Source organism: Dermochelys coriacea, chromosome 6, assembly GCF_009764565.3.
Source record: "Dermochelys coriacea isolate rDerCor1 chromosome 6, rDerCor1.pri.v4, whole genome shotgun sequence".
In the NCBI taxonomy this organism is placed as follows: Eukaryota; Metazoa; Chordata; order Testudines; family Dermochelyidae; genus Dermochelys; species Dermochelys coriacea.
In genome coordinates, this window is record NC_050073.1 from 6,050,287 (window position 1) to 6,072,196 (window position 21,910).

The 21,910-nt window shown below is 47.9% G+C and overlaps 2 pseudogenes; one reads left to right on the forward strand and one right to left on the reverse strand.

The window, feature by feature from the left end:
* The window catches only part of LOC119856887, a 29,967-nt pseudogene extending 28,291 nt beyond the window's left edge, over positions 1 to 1,676 (reverse strand).
* Positions 1 to 21,910, forward strand: part of LOC119856888 — a 113,131-nt pseudogene that overhangs the window by 51,100 nt on the left and 40,121 nt on the right.

A 21,910-nucleotide genomic window follows, 5' to 3' on the forward strand; every position in this document is an offset into this window, starting at 1 on the left:
TTCAGTTCCCAGGCAGTGGATTTCACTCTGCTTTTGCCTTCTATATTAAGGAGCCATCCACTAGCAAGTGCATAAATCAGAAGGGATCGGATTATTATGACTCACCTCGGAATGGGCTCTCAGGCCCTGAGGTTTCCCTGGAGTTGTTTGCATCCTGGATCCAGAGCTCTGCCTCCCCTACCTCGATCCGGTGGATTAACTCCGGTGTGGAACCTGAATAGCCTGTTTGGGGGGATTTAATCAGTTTTATTACTAAAGTTTTGGGGGTAGGGACACATTTATATGTCAGTGCAACCAAGCACAGTAGGGCCCCGATCTCGGTCAGTGTTTGTCTGTGCAGCACCGGGCGCGACAAGGCCTCAATCTCGGACACTGCTTGAGAGGAAAGCGCAGGAGATTCCAAGCAGGAGAATAAAGAAATAAAACTTCCATAGAGGAGATTTCGTCCCGTCTCCCGCCAGGCAAGTTCAGTTCATACCCTGAAGCAGTAACGTCTATGACCCTTCTCAATTTGCTTTGGGGCTGAGTCATGGCAGGTGTCACTGTTATACAGACCTACCATTTTTTTTTGCTTAGGGTGCAAGAATTGTGCAAATGTACGGTTAAGATTATGATGTTCATTCTTTCTGGGGAGATGGGGAGTTGTTTTCTTCCTGCCTTATTAGTCTTATTTGCTCAGGTGCTGTTTGCAACCAGCCCTGTGCCAGGACTGAGGTAGGGAAACAAGTTACACTAAGACTAGCCCCAGGCTCTGCAGCCTTGATTTCTTCTTTAACAGGAAGCGGAATTGAAAGAGGCTGACGTTTGCAACTGCTTGGGCACATGGTGGCACCTGGCAGGTGAGACAAGGGAACCCAGACATTTCACAGCTTTGAGTAAAGATAAATTGGTCCTTACCCAGGGAAACAAGGGCCCGGTAATTCCTCAGCATCTGGTCCCGGTACAGCTGCTTCTCTGGCCGGGATAAGAGCTCCCACTCCTCCCGGGTGAAATACAGAGCCACGTCCTCAAACGCCACCCGGAGCTGCTGGCACAAGCGTTACACACTCAGCCCCTTCCGCCCCAGCCCCAGCCCCAGCCCCAGCCCGGGGGCTCAGCAGGGGACGCGGTTTCTAGGGGAGCGACTCCCAGGAAGCCCCAGCCCAGCAGCTGTGAGCCAGGGAGACCCCCCCGCACAGCCCCCCCGGGACTCGGGCCCTGCTGGCCGGGGACAGGAGTCGCCCTCGGCTCCCCACGGGGCTCTGGGGCGGGGCGCTGGGAAGGGCCCGAGTCCCGGGACAGGGAACAGGCCCCGCCCCCCGGCCGGAGGCCCCGCCCCCGCCTGCTGCTCAGCCCCGCCCCCGCCCCGGGCGCCTCGGGGCTCCTCGGCCCGGCCGGGGCCTCGCTCGGGGGAAGGGGCCGCGCCCGGCTCCGCGTGTCCGCCCGGCCAGGGGCCCCCAGAGCCGCTCCCCGGCCCCCGCGCTCCGGCTGCTGCAGCCCCCAGCCCCGGGGTCACTAGCGCGGGAGGGACCCGGGCCCCGGCCCCCCGCCGGGACCAGCCCGTGCCCGGCCGGGGAGTCCCCGCCCCGCGTCCTACCCGCGCCGGCCCCGCTGCCGCCATCGCCGGGCTCGGCCCCGGCCGCTTCCTCCGCCCGGGCAGCGACCTCCCGCCCCGGGGCCGCAGCCGGCTCCAGCCCTGCTGCGCTCCCCGCCCGCCTCCCTGCAGCTGCAAAATCCCCGCGCCAGCTCCAGCAGCCGGGGAGACCCCAGCGCAGGGACCTTCCGGTGCGGTGTATGTGTTACCGCTCCCCCGGGAATGTGCTGCTGGCCGCGGTTACTGATACGTAGCAGATCCTAAGAAACTGCTATTGTATAAAACAGTTTCCTGATGTAGCAAATGCCTACAGGTAGCAGTTTCTTGCACTGTCCCATGTGCAATTGGTACATGTAGAAATGTGCTATGTGTAGCAGTTATTGATACATGTAGGTTTGTAAGAAACTGCTATTTGATGGAGCAACCTAAATCTCCCTTGCTGGAATTTAAGCCCATTACTTCTTGTCCTGTCCTCAGAGGTTAAGGAGAACAATTCTTCTCCCTCTTCCTTGTAACAACCTTTTACATACTTGAAAAGGGTATAATGTTTCAGTCTTCTCTCATAGGTCATGTTTTCTAGACCTTTAATCTTTTAACAGTACTCCACTTGAGGCCTAATCAGCACAGAGTAGAGCGGAAAAATTACATCTGGTGTCTTGCCCACAACACTCCTGCTAATACATCCCAGAATGATGGTCAGGTTTTTTTACAGCAGTGTTGCACTGTTCACTCATATTCAGCTTGTGGTGCACTGTGACCCCTAGATCCCTTTCCGCAGTACTCCTGCCTAGGAAATCATTTCCTGTTTTCAAAAAGAAAAGGAGTACTATGACACCTTAGAGACTAACAAATTTATTTGAGCATAAGCTTTTGTGAGTTACAGCTCATTTGGTGGAATCCTTTGTAATTTGACCTAATTCCCACTTTTTGTAGGACTCTTTTTTGATTTTTAGATCATTGAAGATCTCCTGGGTGGTCTCTTGCTGTACTTTCTATCTTTCCTACACAATGGTATACTTTGTTCTTGTGCCCTTTGGTGGAAAATACAGAAGGGAGATTGATATACATGTATATCCCCTCCCAGCTTGGTATCGTCCACAAACTTTATAAGTGTACTCTCTATGGCATTATCTAAATCATTGATTAAGATTTTGAATAGAAACATATCCAGAACTGGTCCCTGCAGAACCCCACTCATTATGCCCTTTCAGCCTGACTGTGAACCACTGGTAACTACTCTCTGGGAACTGTTTTCCAACCAGTTTTGCACTCACCTTATTGTAGCTTCATCTAGGTTGTATTTCCCTTGTTTGTTTATGAGAGGGTCATGTGAGACAGTATCAAAAACTTTACTAACCGCAAGATAGACCATGTTGACCACTTCCCCACATCCACAAGGCTTGTTACCCTGTCAAAGAAAGCTATCAGGTTGGTTTGATGTGTTCTTGACAAATCCATGCTGACTGTTATTTATCACCTTATTATCTTCTAGATGTTTGCAAATTGATTGCTTAATTATTTGCTCCATTATCTTTCCAGGTACACAAGTTAAGTTGACTGGTCTGTAATTCCCCAGGTTTACAGAAACAAAGAAGTCATTAAGCACCTCTGCCATTTCCACATTTTCTGTTAATTTTTCTCCCCCCTCATTGGGTAACGGGCCTACCCTGTCCTTGGTCTTCCTCTTGCTTCTAATGTATTTGCAGAATGTTTTCTTGTTACCCTTTATGTCTCTAGCTAGTTTGATCTCGTTTTGTGACTTGGCCTTTCTAATTTTGTCCCAACATACTTGTGTTATTTGTTTATATTAATCCTTTCTAATTTGACCTAATTTCCACTTTTTGTAGGACTCTCTTGATTTTTAGATCATTGAAGATCTCCTGGGTGGTCTCTTGCTGTACTTTCTATCTTTCCTACACAATGGTATACTTTGTTCTTGTGCCCTTATAATGTCTCTTTGAAAAACTGACAATAGTCTTCAATTGCTTTTCCCCTTAGACTTGCTTCCCATGGGATCTTACCTTCCAACTCCCTGAATTTGCTAAAATCTGCCTTCTTGAAATCCATTGTCTTTATTTTGCTGTTCTCCCTCTTACCATTCCCTAGAATCATGAACTCTATCATTTCATGATCACTTTCACTCAAGCTGCCTTCTACTTTCAAATTCTCAATCAGTTCCTCCCTATTTGTCAAAATCAAATCTAGAACAGCCTGTCCCCTAGTAGTTTTCTCAACCTTCTGAAATAAAAAAATTGTCTCCAATACATTCCAAAAACTTGTTGGATAATCTGTGCCCTGCCGTGTTATTTTCCCAACAGATGTCTGGGTAGTTGAAGTCCCCCATCACCACCAAGAACATAAGGTTGTTCTTATTTGCTGACTTGTCCTAATTTGTTAAAAACTGCTAATTACGACAAAGAGCAGTTTCACACAGCCTACAGTGTAAGAAACTGCTCTCCAAAGGAATTTGCTACCTGAAGCAGCGACAGGTCCTGCTTTGCTAAAAACTGGCTGATGTAGCGAATTCCTATGGAGCGCAGTTTCTTACACTGTAAGCTGTGTGAAACTGCTACTTGTATGAATTTGCTACCTGTAGTAGGGAGACGTAGTGAATTGCTAACATTAGCAGTTGCTGATCCTAATTTGCTAAAACTTGACAGTGGCGTGGGATGGAAGCATAAAGTGTTCAGCTTCTGAACGACCCTGCCCGGATTCATTGTAGTGGGACACGGGACGTGGAGGATAATTTAAAATCTTAATTTCCTTAGGGTTTGCCTTCAATATACTTCTATGCTGGTTTCAGATGGTGCAATCTCTGACCATTACAGTTCATCAACTCAACAGGTAGGCACAGGCAACAATGCACTTGTCCTGTTCCCTTGACTGAGAAAGGTTTCTGATCAAAGGGAGCATAGATTCCAGCAAGCTTCTGGGGTAATATCTCATTGGAGATATGGTGAATGTTTCTCATACCCCATTTTGTGTTTCTTACCATCATGCCATCTTCATTTTATTTTTATTTGCAAGTCACATAATTGCAGTATAAGCAGTAGTCCTCCATGGTCTCTGAAAAAAATCAATAAAATATTGCCAAATGATGGTTACATTGTGACCAAAACTGTAAATAGAAATCTTGATTTATTCATTACTGTCAATTACTTCCAAAAATTAACTTGTTTGCAAATAATTTTCCTTTTTGGGGAAAAAAGTTTGGATTGGATCACTGCTTGCAACTTCTGCCAAAAAACACTCCTCTTCATCCATGTCTGTGACCTCCACCTTTATCACTTGGCTGTTTCAGAGTAGCAGCCGTGTTAGTCTGTATTTGCAAAAAGAAAAGGAGTACTTGTGGCACCTTAGAGACTAACAAATTTATTAGAGCATAAGCTTTCGTGAGCTACAGCTCACTTCATCGGATGCATTTGGTGGAAAAAACAGAGGAGAGATTTATATACACACACACAGAGAACATGAAACAATGGGTTTATCATACACACTGTAAGGAGAGTGATCACTTAAGATAAGCCATCACCAGCAGCGGGGGGGGGGGGGGGGGGGAGGAAAACCTTTCATGGTGACAAGCAAGGTAGGCTAATTCCAGCAGTTAACAAGAATATCAGAGGAACAGTGGGGGGGGGGGTGGGAGGGAGAAATACCATGGGGAAATAGTTTTACTTTGTGTAATGACTCATCCATTCCCAGTCTCTATTCAAGCCTAAGTTAATTGTATCCAGTTTGCAAATTAATTCCAATTCAGCAGTCTCTCATTGGAGTCTATTTTTGAAGCTTTTTTGTTGAAGTATAGCCACTCTTAGGTCTGTGATCGAGTGACCAGAGAGATTGAAGTGTTCTCCAACTGGTTTTTGAATGTTATAATTCTTGACGTCTGATTTGTGTCCATTCATTCTTTTACGTAGAGACTGTCCAGTTTGGCCAATGTACATGGCAGAGGGGCATTGCTGGCACATGATGGCATATATCACATTGGTAGATGCGCAGGTGAACGAGCCTCTGATAGTGTGGCTGATGTGATTAGGCCCTATGATGGTATCCCCTGAATAGATATGTGGACAGAGTTGGCAACGGGCTTTGTTGCAAGGATAGGTTCCTGGGTTAGTGGTTCTGTTGTGTGGTGTGTAGTTGCTGGTGAGTATTTGCTTCAGATTGGGGGGCTGTCTGTAAGCAAGGACTGGTCTGTCTCCCAAGATCTGTGAGAGTGATGGGTCGTCCTTCAGGATAGGTTGTAGATCCTTGATGATGCGTTGGAGAGGTTTTAGTTGGGGGCTGAAGGTGATGGCTAGTGGCGTTCTGTTGTTTTCTTTGTTGGGCCTGTCCTGTAGTAGGTGACTTCTGGGTATTCTTCTGGCTCTGTCAATCTGTTTCTTCACTTCAGCAGGTGGGTATTGTAGTTGTAGGAATGCATGATAGAGATCTTGTAGGTGTTTGTCTCTGTCTGAGGGGTTGGAGCAAATGCGGTTATATCGTAGCGCTTGGCTGTAGACAATGGATCGAGTGGTATGATCTGGATGAAAGCTAGAGGCATGTAGGTAGGAATAGCGGTCAGTAGGTTTCCGATATAGGGTGGTGTTTATGTGACCATCGCTTATTAGCACCGTAGTGTCCAGGAAGTGGATCTCTTGTGTGGACTGGTCAAGGCTGAGGTTGATGGTGGGATGGAAATTGTTGAAATCATGGTGGAATTCCTCAAGAGCTTCTTTTCCATGGGTCCAGATGATGAAGATGTCATCAATGTAGCGCAAGTAGAGTAGGGGCATTAGGGGACGAGAGCTGAGGAAGCGTTGTTCTAAGTCAGCCATAAAAATGTTGGCATACTGTGGGGCCATGCGGGTACCCATCGCAGTGCCGCTGATTTGAAGGTATACATTGTCACCAAATGTGAAATAGTTATGGGTCAGGACAAAGTCACAAAGTTCAGCCACCAGGTTAGCCGTGACAGTATCGGGGATACTGTTCCTGACGGCTTGTAGTCCATCTTTGTGTGGAATGTTGGTGTAGAGGCTTCTACATCCATAGTGGCTAGGATGGTGTTTTTAGGAAGATCACCAATGGACTGTAGTTTCCTCAGGAAGTCAGTGGTGTCTCAAAGATAGCTGGGAGTGCTGGTAACGAAGGGCCTGAGGAGGGAGTCTACATAGCCAGACAATCCTGCTGTCAGGGTGCCAATGCCTGAGATGATGGGGCGTCCAGGATTTCCAGGTTTATGGATCTTGGGTAGCAGATAGAATACCCCAGGTCGGGGCTCTAGGGGTGTGTCTGTGCGGATTTGTTCTTGTGCTTTTTCAGGGAGTTTCTTGAGCAAATGCTGTAGTTTCTTTTGGTAACTCTCAGTGGGATCAGAGGGTAATGGCTTGTAGAAAGTGGTGTTGGAGAGCTGCCTAGTAGCCTCTTGTTCATACTCCGACCTATTCATGATGACGACAGCACCTCCTTTGTCAGCCTTTTTGATTATGATGTCAGAGTTGTTTCTGAGGCTGTGGATGGCACTGTGTTCTGCATGGCTGAGGTTATGGGGTAAGCGATGCTGCTTTTCCACAATTTCAGCTCGTGCACGTCGGCGGAAGCAGTCTATGTAGAAATCCAGGCTGCTGTTTCGACCTTCAGGAGGAGTCCACCCAGAATCCTTCTTTTTGTAGTGTTGGCAGGAAGGTCTCTGTGGGTTAATATGTTGGTCAGAGGTGTGTTGGAAATATTCCTTGAGTCTGAGACGTCGAAAATAGGATTCTAGGTCACCACAGAACTGTATCATGTTCGTGGGGGTGGAGGGGCAAAAGGAGAGGCCCCGAGATAGGACAGATTCTTCTGCTGGGCTAAGAGTATAGTTGGATAGATTAACAATATTGCTGGGTGGGTTACAGGAACCATTGTTGTGGCCCCTTGTGGCATATAGTAGTTTAGATAGCTTAGTGTCCTTTTTCTTTTGTAGAGAAGCAAAGTGTGTTTTGTAAATGGCTTGTCTAGTTTTTGTAAAGTCCAGCCACGAGGAAGTTTGTGTGGATGGTTGGTTCTTTATGAGAGTATCCAGTTTTGAGAGCTCATTCTTAATCTTTCCCTGTTTGCTGTAGAGGATGTTGATCAGGTGGTTCCGCAGTTTCTTTGAGAGTGTGTGGCACAAGCTGTCAGCATAGTCTGTGTGGTATGTAGATTGTAATGGATTTTTTACCTTCAGTCCTTTCGGTATGATGTCCATCTGTTTGCATTTGGAGAGGAAGATGATGTCTGTCTGTATCTGTGCGAGTTTTTTCATGAGTTGACAGATTTCCACTCTATACGGCTACTAAATTCAGTGCCTTGCATAATCACAGGTTTCATTCTCCCTCCCACCCCACCCCCCACTGTTCCTCTGATATTCTTGTTAACTGCTGGAATTAGCCTACCTTGCTTGTCACCATGAAAGGTTTTCCTCCTTTCCCCCCCTGCTGCTGGTGATGGCTTATCTTAAGTGATCACTCTCCTTACAGTGTGTATGATAAACCCATTGTTTCATGTTCTCTGTGTGTGTGTATATAAATCTCTCCTCTGTTTTTTCCACCAAATGCATCCGATGAAGTGAGCTGTAGCTCACGAAAGCTTATGCTCTAATAAATTTGTTAGTCTCTAAGGTGCCTACAAGTACTCCTTTTCTCTTTTCACCTGGCTGTTGTGAGGCTTGTGAGATACATCATCTCCCATTTCTCCTATTTCTTCTGAGGTGACTTTTTTAATAGTGTCATCCACAGCAGTTTCCAGTTCCATGTTTTCCTGCAATCTGTTTTCAGCAGCTAATGTTGGAAGCTCTTTAAATAGTTTTCAGTGCAAGATACTGTACATAGATCCTAAAAGTTTTCCTGAGATGGTTTCTAATTTAACTCTTTTACCCTCTACAGCAGTGGCTTTGTATTGTCCACGGTAGGAAGGTTGCAGTGGCCCTCCCTTTCTTGTTTTCCTTCTCGCATTCAGTAACATGACACTGTCCCCAACCTCAAATGTTGTTTTCCCATGTTTATGAGTCTTAGTTTGGCATACTGTATCTGTTGCTTTTAATGTGCTTTAGAAATATTAGTAAGAGGCAGTTCAATGTCAGCAGCACATCTAGATTCCATATTTCTGGTGTACTCTTTGTAGAATTGTTCATCAAGTTCCTCAAAATCTGTTGGCTTTGTAAACAAATGGAGAAGGAGTTGTGTGTGTAAAATGAACAATCACAGAATAACATATGCATCTGAAAGCTGATGGTTCTTAAAGACACCTACCGTGTAATTTTCTGAAACTTGGTTTGGGAATGTTGCTTCAAAGCCATACAGTAGTCGAAAAGGTGACATTTTGGTGGTTGTTTGGTTTTGATCGCAAAGAAAATAAAATGTCACCAAGAAATTCGTCCCAATTACTCCTAGTGTCATCAACCAACTTCTGCAATGCTCTATAACAAATGGTGATGGATTCTTTGGTGGGGGGAGGGAAGAGAAATTGTACGCAATCCAAAAGGCGTAAAGAGACCATCCTAGTTTATTGGTATGATTACTTTTCCTTGAAATAAAAGATAAGTAGACTAAGAACAAATCCGCACAGACACACCCCTGGAGCCCCGACCTGGGGTATTCTATCTGCTACCCAAGATCCATAAACCTGGAAATCCTGGACGCCCCATCATCTCAGGCATTGGCACCCTGACAGCAGGATTGTCTGGCTATGTAGACTCCCTCCTCAGGCCCTTCGTTACCAGCACTCCCAGCTATCTTCGAGACACCACCGATTTCCTGAGGAAACTACAGTCCATTGGTGATCTTCCTAAAAACACCATTCTAGCCACTATGGATGTAGAAGCCCTCTACACCAACATTCCACACAAAGATGGACTACAAGCCGTCAGGAACAGTATCCCCGATACTGTCACGGCTAACCTGGTGGCAGAACTTTGTGACTTTGTCCTGACCCATAACGATTCACATTTGGTGACAATGTATACCTTCAAATCAGCGGCACTGCGATGGGTACCCGCATGGCCCCACAGTATGCCAACATTTTTATGGCTGACTTAGAACAACGCTTCCTCAGCTCTCGTCCCCTAATGCCCCTACTCTACTTGCGCTACATTGATGACATCTTCATCATCTGGACCCATGGAAAAGAAGCTCTTGAGGAATTCCACCATGATTTCAACAATTTCCATCCCACCATCAACCTCAGCCTGGACCAGTCCACACAAGAGATCCACTTCCTGGACACTACGGTGCTAATAAGCGATGGTCACATAAACACCACCCTATATCGGAAACCTACTGACCGCTATTCCTACCTACATGCCTCTAGCTTTCATCCAGATCATACCACTCGATCCATTGTCTACAGCCAAGCGCTACGATATAACCGCATTTGCTCCAACCCCTCAGACAGAGACAAACACCTACAAGATCTCTATCATGCATTCCTACAACTACAATACCCACCTGCTGAAGTGAAGAAACAGATTGACAGAGCCAGAAGAGTACCCAGAAGTCACCTACTACAGGACAGGCCCAACAAAGAAAACAACAGAACGCCACTAGCCATCACCTTCAGCCCCCAACTAAAACCTCTCCAATGCATCATCAAGGATCTACAACCTATCCTGAAGGACGAGCCATCGCTCTCTCAGATCTTGGGAGATAGACCAGTCCTTGCTTACAGACAGCCCCCCAATCTGAAGCAAATACTCACCAGCAACCACACACCACACAACAGAACCACTAACCCAGGAACCTATCCTTGCAACAAAGCCCGTTGCCAACTCTGTCCACATATCTATTCAGGGGATACCATCATAGGGCCTAATCACATCAGCCACACTATCAGAGGCTCCTTCACCTGCGCATCTACCAATGTGATATATGCCATCATGTGCCAGCAATGCCCCTCTGCCATGTACATTGGCCAAACTGGACAGTCTCTACGTAAAAGAATGAATGGACACAAATCAGACGTCAAGAATTATAACATTCAAAAACCAGTTGGAGAACACTTCAATCTCTCTGGTCACTCGATCACAGACCTAAGAGTGGCTATACTTCAACAAAAAAGCTTCAAAAACAGACTCCAACGAGAGACTGCTGAATTGGAATTAATTTGCAAACTGGATACAATTAACTTAGGCTTGAATAGAGACTGGGAATGGATGAGTCATTACACAAAGTAAAACTATTTCCCCATGGTATTTCTCCCCCCCACCCCACTCCCCACTGTTCCTCTGATATTCTTGTTAACTGCTGGAATTAGCCTACCTGCTTGTCACCATGGAAGGTTTTCCTCCTTTCCCCCCCCTGCTGTGGGTGATGGCTTATCTTAAGTGATCACTCTCCTTACAGTGTGTATGATAAACCCATTGTTTCATGTTCTCTGTGTGTGTGTATATAAATCTCTCCTCTGTTTTTTCCACCAAATGCATCCGATGAAGTGAGCTGTAGCTCACGAAAGCTTATGCTCTAATAAATTTGTTAGTCTCTAAGGTGCCACAAGTACTCCTTTTCTTTTTGCGAATACAGACTAACACGGCTGCTACTCTGAAACCTACTAAACTTTTGAAGCAGTTTGTATCTTCTGTCATAGTGCATTCTCCTTGCTATTAATACTGTAATTTTAATGCTGTAATAGTGTAATTTTCCCAGCCGTAAAATGACTTTTGAGGGATTTGTTTGTGTTTTCAGCCAATCCATTGGTTTGTGGGTGGTATGGGCTGGTGAAACTACACTGTAGTCCCAATTCTTTGTAAATGTCTAGGTTATTCTGAAAGAAAAAAAGTTATGCCATAAACTTTCCTTTGGACAGGTTTGGTGGATAAAGAGAGACCAAAGAATAAAATGTTATAGCAACTCTGATGGGATGACCAGCCGTAATCCTTACCAAAGTTGAGTGGGAGTTCATAGAAACTTGTCAGCAAAAATGCCCATGAAGAAAAACTCACCAGGGCAACGAAGCCCATGCTCACTGTCAGCTATCTGTGATCTGAAAGTGTGGTTGAAAACATAGTCAAAAATAAACCTTAGAAAAAAGTATTTACCTCATCATTGAATTCTGGCCCACGACCTGTCAGTATGCTGTCACAGCCCAATGGCCTCCTCCCTTCGGGGGTCACTTGGGGGAGGCTAATTAGCCTTATATAGTGCTAACACTGTTGCAAGTATCGCAGAGTATTTTGGGAAGGGTCAAAGATGTGAGTGCGGAATGGAAGATTTCTTTGCAGGCTGTGAGAGGCCAAAAGAAGAAGGAGGAAGAGAGCAGAGAATGGGTTACCTCAACGCTTCAGCTAGCTCAGTCTGAAAATAAGATGCTCGCCCCAGTCCAAGGCCACGGCGTTCGATGAGAAAAAGTCTACAGCGATGTATTATCTCACCCAGCCCCAGCCAGCCATGAGAAAAGAAAAAGTGAACTGAACCAAGGCTGCAGAGATTAAAAACACAGGCAAGACAACGGGGGGAGAAAAGCGGAGCTTCACGTGTGTTCTGGAAACGTTAAGGAGGCCACAGTGAGAACGGAGGATTCAATTAAACAGACCTGTAGAGGCAGCCCAAAACAAGCAAAACAGCGAAGGCCAACACAGAGAAAAACAAAGAAAAAAACAAAGTCTAGCCGGTGTGTTTTGGGAATGCGGAGGGGACCACAGAAAGCCAGTTTGGACTGATACGAAAAGTACTGAAAGCAGAGGTCATAGAACAGAACACCCCCAAAGAAACCCAGGACTTAAAAACCCTCCTGAGAGCTGAAGCAATTTAAAGATTTACAGCGAACTCTGGACGACCTGGGCCCAGGACAGCACTCCTGTTCACCTTTTCCCCCCTTCTTCTTCTTAACTTACACCCAGGCTTGGTCAGCCTCAGGTAGTGCGTGTGTGAGTATGAAAGTGGGTTAGGGGTTGGGGCACTAATGCTTTCTTCCTTCCTCTGAGTAACGTATGGTATCCCCTCCACTCTTTGCTGTTATTTTATTATTTTATTAATAAAGCTTTAAAACTTAGACACTTGGTATGTTCTGTCATCTCCGCCCTTAACGATCCTGTGGCCTCAGCGTAATCACCTGACGCGTCAGGCAGATTGGTAACTGAAATTTGTCACAATATGCTGTGGACATCCAAGTTGCTGTATAATTTCATACATTTTTTTTGACGCCTCAGATGCCAACGTATTTCGAAGTGGAAATGCTTCAACCCATCTTGTAAGATAGTCTGTGGCTGTTAGTATATACTGGTATCCCTCCTTTGTTGCCAGTAATGGCCTTATTAAATCCTTTCCCACCAATTCAAAGGGCCAACTGACCTGTATGCAAGGAAATTGGTTGGAGTCATACTTCGGATTTCTCTTATTTCATATTCTCAATAAGCCCAGGAAAAGTATGAGGGTAGATTAAGATTCATTCAGGTGTTTAGGCTCCAGCTTTGGTGGAACTAACCATACTGCACCCTAAAGGCTCAGGAACAAAGAGGCGCATAAGAACAAAATATTATTTATTTATTAAAATATCTTGACTTCAGAGTGTATAACTCGTGTTTTTAGAATTCTTGTGGTTGTCAAGGTATCTTGGGGTCGTAGATGTATGTTCATTTTGTTTTGAAGGCCAAAACTATGAATGGGTTCAACAAAGAATTAGATCAGTCCCTCAGGATAGGTGCATCAGCTATTAGCCAAAATAATCAGGGATGCAGCTCCATGCTCTGCGTGTCCCTAAACCGTCCTCTGACAGCCAGATGCTGGGAGTGGACAATGGGATGGTTCACTCAGTGATTGCCTGTTCTGTTCATTCCCTTAGAAGCACCTAGCACTGGCCGCTGTCAGAAGACAGGATACTGGACTAGACCCACTATGGCAGTTATAATGTTCAGCAAAAATTACAATAGATTTTTGCCTTTGAGAAAGATGTTATAGGAGATAGTATACGGCCTTTATTGAATATTTGAGAATCCAGTTGTACACACAAGTAATGGCATGTGGAAAAACACTAAGAGCTGGATTGAAAGGCAAAATAACAGTTGCAAAATTCAATCACCATTGGTAGATTGAATGAAAACAAAGTTTTGAGACCAGTCCATAAATTTAGTGAGACGGGAACTCAGATGACCCAACAGAATAAATCATCTGCTCTAAAACTAAGGAAAAAAAGTTGGAATTCAAAATTTCAAATTAGAAATCACAGTAAAAAACAGCAAGTGCTATACTAGAAACACAGCTGTCATTCCTAAAACTACTAGCATGAACTTACTTATATATATTTTCAATGAGTATTTGCTGTTAAAATATAAATTATATAGCACAATGATATGCATCTGCACAATAACAAAGCTAAATGATGAGATCCCTAAGAGTAATTCAGGGAATCCCAGAAGCAAAGGCAAACTGGTGAACTACTAGGAGACTCTATGCAGTCAGACACACTGATTAGGGATTCTTTGTTTCTGAGGGGGGTATATGTAAATTATTTCACTGAATTAAGTCTCCTGCAGCACCTCAGTCGGTTACATCAGACAAAGAGAGCTACCGTGACGAGGCAGTGGGATGCCCGTGCCTTTAAGAACCCAGCCCTGGGAAGCCCATGCTGAGAGGTGCTGTCTGTGAGAGAGGAAATAAAAAAGCCCCTCTCCCCCCCCATTTTTGCAAACATTGGTGTCTCAGTCCACCGGGGTAACTGTTACCCCCTCTGCTCCTGCCTGTGCTGGGGTTTTTCCCTCTGGCACCCTCTGGCAGCCCCTCACCCCTGGGCTTAACCCCGGCTCCTTCTTCCCCTCCCCCAATTTTGCCCCTCAGTCCCTCTCCTAACCCTGCCTCCAGCTGCTTGACCCCCCCAGACCAGTTGATTTTCAGCCCCTACTCATACCCTGACCACCCGCCTCCTCTGTTTTGCCACCTTTTTAACCCCTGTAAAAAGCAGTCAGCAGAATCTTACGTCACTCCCCGCCCCTGGCATTCAGCCTCTGGCTCAATGTCACCCCGCTAGCTGCTCTGACCCCACCAGCAGCCCTGTGTGCCCCATTCTGTCCATCCCCCCCCAATCCATTGCCTTCAGACCTCGGCCCACAGCCAGGGGGCTGTGAAGAAAGTAGCCCCTAACCCCCTCCCTCCCTGTGACTGGCTGCTCCAGCTGTAAGCCAGCTGCTCTCTGTTCTGGTGTCCCAGCAGCCCCCTGTGGGGAAAAGGTGCAATTACAGGGCTTCCCCATCAAAATAAATTATTCTTCAATGGAAAAAAACATGGGGCACATGAATTCTGCGCTTGCGCAGTAGCACGGAATTCCTCCAGGAGTATCGCATATGAAGCAAGAGTAGAGATATTATCATTGAAGTGTAGGGAATAATCAAGCCCTGGTACAGAGGTATGTAGAGCTGTTAGTGTTCTTTCATCAACTGTTCTCTCCTGTTGGCCACGGATAAGGTTGCTAACTTACATACCAACATACCAGCATTATAGTTGGTATGGCAACAACAATTTTTTCATGTTTTCTGTGTATATATATCTTCCTACTGTATTTTCCACTGCATGCATTCGATGAAGTGGGTTTTAGCCCATGAAAGCTTATGCCCAAATAATTTTTTTAGTCTCTAAGGTGCCACAAGTACTCCTCGTTCTTTTTGCTGATACAGACTAACACGGTTACCACTCTGAAACCTGTTGCTAACTTTCTAATTTCTGAAAACAGGACAATACAGCAGGAGCATTGAAACCAGCATCCTCTTCTCCACCAGCCAGGAATGGGAGCTACAGCCCCTAACGCAGAGACTGTCTGCCCACGAGTTGCAGATAGGAGCAGGGGCTGGCACAGATTGATGACCCTCTCCCACCTACCCCCACCCCCTCCTACAGTAACCAGACTTTTGGTATGTGGTCAGTACATCTGACAAGATGCTGTACAGGTCCCCTTTTGACTAGACTTTGCAGATGAAAATGGGACACCTGGCAACTCTAGCGCGGACCACACAATTGAGTCAAACCACTGTATGTGACTGTGATGAACTACTATCCAAGGACAGGGCCATCCAGATGTGGGAAGAAACTTTCCATAGAGACTCTGTTCTAACTTCCAGATGGACATTTCTGCAGACAGCTATAGGTGCTGATGGAAAGAGCGTGGAGTCATGCACAGCTGGACAGATGAGCACTTGGCAGAGAGCCCACGGAAAGTAGCTTGTCGACATAGATTACTAACCAGATCTGTGCCAGTAAAAGTTCAGTGTATGACCCCACAGGTCTGACACCAGCTGGGACAGCATAAAATGTTTTACACAGAGATACTGGAGTTTTCCAAAGTTGCAAGAAGTCGCTGTGATGGAATACGCCACTATACACACCCTACACACTACTAGAATAATCTTTATACAAAATATGCCTTATAAGGTATAATTTCCAAACCAATATCTTGCTGGCCAGTATTGTCATGGTGAAACATATGCAGCAACTTTGTATATACAATTATGAACATAAGCTGAAATCACGACTGAAGTGTGTTTACCAGACACACCTGAGGAGTGAGTAAAACTCTCAAAAACAAAGGAGAAGTTAACGCCTCTCGCCAGGGTGCCATCAAAGCTGATGGGCCATCAATTGTCAAGTAGCCATTCTTTGGAAAGGAATTTGGGCAGGAACAAAAAGATCTGCATCTTAGCAAACAACAGCATGAAACCCCTTCTGGCCAAAGTTCATGTCTCCCCACTCAGCTGAGGAGAATTTTATCAAGGAGTCACTCTGAGAAAATCCATTTCACAGGTGATTGAACTATAAAAGAAAGGGCCCAAAATACCCCTTGTTATCTCTCCCTGTCCATCTCTCTTTTTCACCTGAGAGAGAAAGAAAAGAAAAGAAAAGAAAAGAAAAGAAAAGAAAACCAGCTCTTGGACCTCAGGAACTGATCCTGAGCTGAAAACTTTAACAATGGGCTTGTCTACATTAGCAATTTACAGCACTGCAACTTTCTGGCTCAGCAGTGTGAAAAAACACTCCTCCCCCCAAGTGCAGCAAGTTTCAGCGGTGTAAAGCGCCAGTGTAGACAGTGCACCAGTGCTGGTAGCTATACCCCTCGTGGAGGTGGTTTTTTAGAGCACAGGGAGAGCTTTAGCATTGTGTAGTTGCCAGTGTAGACTAGCCCAATGACACTGGAAACCTGTGGTAAGGGACTTCTCTTTGCACCATGTCTAGTTTGTTCAGTTTAGTACTAGGAAGTGTTTTTATATTTCTTTTTCTTGTAACCATTTCTCACTTTGATGACTCATCTCTTGTACTCACTTGAAATCTACCTTTGTGGTTAAATAAAATTGTTTTCTTCCTTAATTGAAACAAATCCAGTGTTCGCAAAAAGAAAAGGAGTACCCGTGGCACCTTAGAGACTAACAAATTTATTAGAGCATAAGCTTTCGTGAGCTACAGCTCACTTCATCGGATGCATACAAAGGTGCCACGGGTACTCCTTTTCTTTTTGCGAATACAGACTAACACGGCTGCTACTCTGAAATCCAGTGTTATGATCTGTGTGGGTAACTCCATTTGGGGTGACAAATTGTTGCATATTGATCCCCTTGGAGGGGCAATGGTCTTATTGTATCAGGACTGTCCAGGAAAAGGCTGGACAGTTCAGGACACACATTTTGGGGGGGAAATCTGGGCCTGGGAGTGGGTTGGGATCACCCTGCACTAATAACCAAGGCTGTGAAAGCCAGAGTGTGAGCGGAGCGTGGCCGGCAGGCAGCAGCTACACACAGACACTTGGGGTAAGGCCGGAAGGCTGGACGCTGTTTGTGAGTGGTCTGGGTTGGGAGCAACAATAGCAAAGCATTACTAGGCCCTCCAGGTTACAGGACAGGTGGTGACACCGCCCTGCACTGGTCTGGATTACACTCTGGATTGCGATAGCCTCATTGGACAATGAGAGTGGAGACAACTCATATCGTCGTTGGATGTTCCAAGATTTTGCCATGACCACGGGTCATTTCCTCATTGGTCCACGCCAGTGTTGCCCAGCAGAGTGACCAGGCTGCGCCACCCAGCACAAAGACGAAGAAGATCAGATCTAGGTGCAGATTTCAACTGAACAGCTCATGTTTATTTTTATGATGAGCCCACTTCAGAACTCAAATCCAACACTCTTGTGAAGTGACTTGGGTTTGGATCTGAAGTTTAGGAACTTGAATTTGGATCAAAGTTTCACAACTGACCCACTTGTGCTATTAATGTTACAGAGTTTAATAGTGTGACTTTCCAGTTCTTAGTTATTACTCATTATAATATATTCCAACATTAAGGCCCAAATCCAGCAAAATCTTAAACTTATGCTCAATTATAAGCATGTGAGTACTCCCACTGAAATCAACGGAACTGCTCAAGTGCTTTGGACTTAAGCACACTGAAGTACTCTGCCGGGTAAGGGCTTAAGAAAAAATGAAATAAAATATTGTCAGTTTCAGGGGAACTGCTCTTGTATTCCCCTCATCTTCCCATTTCCCCAGGCTCCCTCTGCCTCTCCCGGCTCCTCACCCACCTCCCCATTGCCTTGGCCCCGCTGCCTTCCCACAGCCCTGGCAATCCCCCCTTAGCCTTCTGCCTTCCCCAGGCTCCCCATGCACATCCCCATCATCCTGGTTCCCTGCTGCCTTCCCCAGTCTACCCAGCCATCCCCCTGACCCCTAATGACTCCTCCAGGCTTCCCAGCCATCCCCCCATTGCCCCTGGTCTGTCCAGCTTCCTGTGGGCTCCCCGAGCCCCTCTGTTAACCCCCCCCTTCCTGAACTGCCCTGAGCTTCCTTCTGCAGTCAGCCAGCCACACCTTGCTTTTCTCACCAGCCTGGATTATTGCAGGGTGACACCAACATACTCCCAATCCCAGATTTTCTCTCAGAAATGTATGTTCTGTCATGTCCAACCCTCTCCCAGACAGTCCAGAAATACTAAATTTGTTATTCCTTTAAAGGGAATAATGTACACCAGCTCATTTCCATAAATTAAGTTACTCTGACACTTTTCTTAAATTTTCTTTCCACTAAAAATTCAGAAGTGTCAGAATTTCCCACAGGATGGACACTGTATTTCCCAATCATCTCTATGCATAACACAAGGCGTAGAGGATGTTCAGTGATGTATAAGGTGGGAAATTCAAAGCTGATGATAGGAAATATTTTTTCACACAATGGGTGATTATCCGGTGGAACTCACTGCCACAGGATGTTACAGATGGCAAAAACTTAGCAACATTCAAAGAGGGACCGGATATTTCTATGGACCACAAGAACTTCTAGACCTGGACTAGTTAATGCATACAACCATGGCAGGGATATTAAACTTTCTGCTCCAAGACTTGAGCTGACTGTAAGTATTACAGACCAAGATGAGACCTAGCACAGGATGATTATCCCCAAATCTGTTACTGCGGGGTTCTTACACCTCCTCTGTAGCCTCTGATGCTGGAAACAGGGCACTGGAGTGGACAGGCCTCTGGTCTGATCCAGTCTGCCTATTCCTTATAACCTAAGTCAGTGGCTCTCAACCTTCCCAGACTACTGTACCCCCTTCAGCACTCTTGATTTCTCTTACGTATGCCCAAGTTTCACCTCACTTAAAAACGATATGCTTAGAAAATCAGACATAAAAACACAAAAGTGTCCCAGCACACAAGTACTGAGAAAATGCGTACTTCCTCATTTTGGTCATATAATTACAAACTAAATCAATTGCACTATAAATTACACTTATATTTCAGTGTATAATATAGAGTGGTATAAACAAGTCATTGTCAGTATGAAAGTTTAGTTTGTACTGACTTTGCGTGTGCTTTCTATGTAGCCTTTTGTAAAACTAGGCTTCCATCTAGATGAGATGGTGTATCCCCTGGAAGACTTCTGCGTACCCCAAGGACACCCCTGGTTGAGAACCTAAGTGATTTGTCCAAGGTCACAGAGGGAGCAAGTGGCAGAGCTAGCAATAGAAACCAGGAGTCCTGTAGCCCAGCCCAGCCCCATAGCCACAAGCCCAGCCTCGTTCCCTCATTCAAGGCTCTGAAGCTCCTCCACATGTCCTGTCCTGGCCCAGAGAATGCAGCAAGACTGCAGTCCATGAGCCCCTCTGTCCCCTGAGCTGGGCTGTTAGGACCCAGCTATGTACCCCTCTCTTGATGGCCATCACAGTGGATGCTTTGGGCATGCTCTTGCTCTGGCACTGCTCGATAATGCTGGCCTGGTTGGTGTTCAGATCAGAGTTGGGCCCTCCTTAGAAATAGCACAGAGAGGGGTAGACACGGCTGGGATCCCATTCCAGGGCAGTCCCGGCTCCCAGGCCCTACTGCTATAACGCACCAGCCTCCCCTGCCCTCCCAGAGACAGGGAGAGAACCCAGGCATCCTGAGGCCCCTGGTGACCCTCCCTGCCCTAAACCACCTGCCCCTCTTTGGCCTCCGTTAGCTGTTACCTCCAACTGCATGAACCACAGGGACTGGACTTCCTCCCTCTTATGTGAAGCAGTTGCTAGAGGGGGACAGAGACCCAGCCACCTTAGGGGAGGTTCTGTGGGACAGAAGACAGGTCCAGTGGAGAAAGGATAAGAATGGGAGAGACACTACCCCACAGACCAGCATCCTCTTCTCCACCAGCCAGGGATGGTGCTGGCCTTGGGCTGACAGAGGTTGGGGGTGCTGGGGTTGTGGCAACAGGGTCAGTGGTAATGGTCAAGGCTGGACTCTGTAGAGCCTCCTCTGACTGGGGCTTTGTCACACACAGAATCTGTATGGGGCAGCTGCCCTCCCCATGGCGCTGGACAGGGACATGGGGGTGAGCTCCTGAAACACACACACTACAGCCATGTGAGCGCTTCTGGAACCATAGGCGCTAGAATTGGGGTGCTATGACACCCCCTGGTTTGACGTGGTTTCCAATACATACAGGGGTTACGGTTTGGTTCACTGGCTCTCGGCACCCCCCAATACCAACTGCTCCAGTCCCGCCCCTTGCCTGTATCGCGCATAGACAGAGCGAGCGCGGCTCAGACACACCCACCACACACAGCCCGGGGTGTGATCTCCTGTGACACACGCACCAACACCACACAGCCGAGCAACACACACACACCACACAGCCCGACCCGGGTGTTACTGCGACACTCCCACGCTGCGCAGCCTGGCCGGGGCCCGCTCGTGCCCACTAGTCCCCGCTCCCCTCCCAGAGCCGGGGGAGGACCCAGGCGTCCGGGCTCCCCGCTCCCCGCGGCACAGCGGGGCCCCACGCCCAGCCCGGGGGAACAGGTGCCGCGAGCGCCCCCTCGGCCGGACTCAGGACCCAGGAGTCCGGGGGGCGGGGCCGGAAGGTCCCTGCGCTGGGCACCCCCCCGGCTGCTGGAGCTGGCGGCGCAGGCGCGGGGCCGGGCGGGAGGCGGCAGCCGCGGGGCGGGAAGTCGCTGCCCGGGCGGAGGAAGCGGCCGGGGCCGAGCCCGGCGATGGCGGCAGCGGGGCCGGCGCGGGTAGGACGCGGGGCGGGGACTCCCCGGCCGGGCACGGGCTGGTCCCGGCGGGGGGCCGAGGGGGGCCGGGGCCCGGGTCCCTCCCGCGCTAGTGACCCCGGGGCTGGGGGCTGCAGCAGCCGGAGCGCGGGGGCCGGGGAGCGGCTCTGGGGGCCCCTGGCCGGGCGGACACGCGGAGCCGGGCGCGGCCCCTTCCCCCGAGCGAGGCCCCGGCCGGGCCGAGGAGCCCCGAGGCGCCCGGGGCGGGGGCGGGGCTGAGCAGCAGGCGGGGGCGGGGCCTCCGGCCGGGGGGCGGGGCCTGTTCCCTGCCCCGGGACTCGGGCCCTTCCCAGCGCCCCGCCCCAGAGCCCCGTGGGGAGCCGAGGGCGACTCCTGTCCCCGGCCAGCAGGGCCCGAGTCCCGGGGGGGCTGTGCGGGGGGGTCTCCCTGGCTCACAGCTGCTGGGCTGGGGCTTCCTGGGAGTCGCTCCCCTAGAAACCGCGTCCCCTGCTGAGCCCCCGGGCTGGGGCTGGGGCTGGGGCTGGGGCGGAAGGGGCTGAGTGTGTAACGCTTGTGCCAGCAGCTCCGGGTGGCGTTTGAGGACGTGGCTCTGTATTTCACCCGGGAGGAGTGGGAGCTCTTATCCCGGCCAGAGAAGCAGCTGTACCGGGACCAGATGCTGAGGAATTACCGGGCCCTTGTTTCCCTGGGTAAGGACCAATTTCCCTTCTTTTAGAGTATGACTGCTCTACGAAATTAGGTCGAATATATAGAAGTCGTTTTTTTAGAAATCGCTTTTATATAGTCGCTTGTGTGTGTCCCCACACAAAATGCTCTAAGTGCGTTAACTTGGCGGAGGGCTTCCACAGTAGCGAGGCTAGCGTCGACTTCCAGAGTGTTGCACTGTGGGTAG